Genomic DNA, 2500 nt, shown 5'->3' with positions numbered 1-2500 from the left:
ACGTTTGAAGGGGTTGAGAAGTTTATGCTGTACTTCACTAAAAAAATGTAAGTCTTACGTGAAAGTCATGTTTTGTTCTTACAGTTTGAAATTTAAGAAAACGGCCCTTACAGGTGTGATAACTAACTTCGGTGCAAAGGTCGGCGGTGGGTCTGTTTACATGCCAGACTCCGGCCGCTATTTGCCTGTTTTGTACGCTACGGAGAACGCTTCAATCTGAACTCCCTTCACATGCGTTTCAAACTGGAGCAGTTTATCTAACAAAACCGCTTAATATTTAAACAATAAACACTTTTCTATATCTTTAGAAACCCATCTTGAATTCGGCGTACTTTGACATCACCAAGGAGCACTTGAATTCAGTAAAAATGTCAGGTTACAATTTGGCTTACAGAGATTTCTCACCCCCTATATGGTGCGTAATTTAATACAAGACTTCCACTGTGAAAGGTTTAGAAGTGATTTTTAGTGCTTCAAGTATTGCCGAATTGGCAATTTACTCCTGTAAATTCAGGCAAAGTCTGGAAATACATATTATGTGCGTGTTTTATAGGGTTGGCGAGCACGGGAATGTAGAATTACTAACTGTTTAAACGGGGTCTGGTTTCGCAATGTCTATATATCAAAGAAAATGGCACATATTGATGCTAATCAAGATAGATACTTGTTGTACTACGAAAACGTTTGGCTTGGTTGCTAATTATACAGTGTCAACACGCAAAACGGCTTCAGCATGTGTAGTTCACCACTCTAACTTTACTTTAGAGTAATAACTGTCAAGCCAGTCTTGTTTGTGAGCAATCCACTGATTTATTAATGTCCACTGTGGTGTGTGTGTGTGGACCACTTCACTGAGACTTGGAGTGCCCCCGCAGTGTCGAAGGGGAGATTTATGAGTATATTATTGTTCCTCTTGTCATGAATGCAGTGCAGAGAGAGGACAAAACGCCCGAGGGAGATGGAGGACAAAAAGGGGGACATGACGGGTAGAAATGGGAATGACAGCTCTGTTACTGGCCGGGCCCTGTGCGACTCTGTGGCTGCTGCTGGTTACGTAATGGACGTAGTTGTAACCAGGAACACAGACTCTGGGATCTGCTGCAAACCAAATATAAAGTAGACTGTAGGGATCGGCCGATTATCAGTCAATAACATGTAAAGAAAATACAAAAAATGTCAAACTTGGGCAAAAAGCGTTAAAAAAAAACGCAGTCGGTCAATGTTTTCGACTTTTTTGTTGCTTTTGCGACTTTTTTAAAAAAAAGAATCGGGGGGAGGAAAAAAGTCAATAAAATGTAAAGAAAATACAAAAAAATGTCAAACTTGGGCAAAAAGCGATAAAAAAACGCAGTCGTTTGTAGTTTTTTTTCGACTTTTTGTCGCTTTTGTGACTTCTTTTCGACTTTTTTTTCGACTTTTCGACTTTTTAAGGTACTTTCTTGTCGCTTTTCACGACTTTTTTTAAAAAAAGAATCAGGGGGGAAAAAATAAATAAAATGTAAAGAAAATACAAAAATAAAAATGTCAAACTTGGGCAAAAAGCGTTAAGAAACAACGCAGACAAACAAGACGCTGAAAAGCGTCCGAGAGTCAGACTCTGCTAACCGTCTCTCTCTGTTTATATCTTCAAACCTCAACCACCCGATATCACTGATACATATCCTCATCTTTAAGATGGGCCTTTATTTTGAAAATTCTCACTTCATATTTATTCTTTTGCATTGAAAAAAATCGTTTTTTGAATTTAAATATCAAATTCTACTTGCCTGAAGTCAATTTTTACTGACTACCCCTATACCCCTATTTTAAAAAAAAAAAAGATTTCGGAATAAAACGTCGCAAAAAAACATTTGAATTATTTTTAAACCTTTTCAAAAGCGTAAAAAAAAACAGTCTGGAAAAAACAGTCAATAAAACGTAAAGAAAATACAAAAAAACTCTCACTCATGCATGCACGCACACATGCACGCATAAATATATAGATATGTTGCAGCCTTTTGCGATGTGTGTATTGTGCCAGTTGATGTTGCCATGACGATAACCAAAGTGTATTGCGCAGCCCTAATTTCCACCCCCGGAGTTCTCATGCAGAGATCAGGACTGTCAACAGTGATGCCAGTTATCAGGGAGAGAAAGTGGAGCAGAGAGGAAGCTGGGCCAGCTCCTTCCTCTCCTCCGATGTGGGAGAGCTGTGCCTGGCCACTGGGCTGGAAGAGTTTAAGGAGCTGCTCTGCTGTTGAAATGAATGGATTCTATCACAGAGCCCCGAGGGAAGCAGCCGAGCAGAGCACGACCAGTCAGCCACAGAGGGAGCACGCTCAGCGTCAGGTGGTCTCACACGTCACACACTCTCTCCTCGGCTTTAAAAACGGGGAATAACCCAGTGGAGTTTGGTGGGAAACCCTCGTGTGTGTGTAGGGTGTATACCAGTCTACCTTTTGTTTAGAAATGGTAAATACCTGAGTGGAGTTTGGTGTGACGGCCTGTACACCAGGCTGTG

At 40.6% G+C, this 2500-nt stretch overlaps 1 protein-coding gene across 1 annotated transcript in view; it reads left to right on the top strand.

Moving 5' to 3' along the window:
* LOC116049966 (caskin-2-like) overlaps window positions 1-2500 on the top strand; it is an 88816-nt gene that overhangs the window by 291 nt on the left and 86025 nt on the right. The window contains exon 1 of the mRNA XM_035996421.1: window positions 1-47. This exon is cut by the window's left edge and continues 291 nt beyond it. The gene's annotated coding sequence lies outside the window, so the exon portion shown is untranslated. The remainder of the gene's footprint in view (window positions 48-2500) is intronic.

Source organism: Sander lucioperca, chromosome 21, assembly GCF_008315115.2.
Source record: "Sander lucioperca isolate FBNREF2018 chromosome 21, SLUC_FBN_1.2, whole genome shotgun sequence".
NCBI classification, from domain to species: domain Eukaryota; kingdom Metazoa; phylum Chordata; class Actinopteri; order Perciformes; family Percidae; genus Sander; species Sander lucioperca.
Note: the sequence above shows the minus strand (reverse complement) of the source record. Positions and strands in the feature narration are given on the sequence as shown.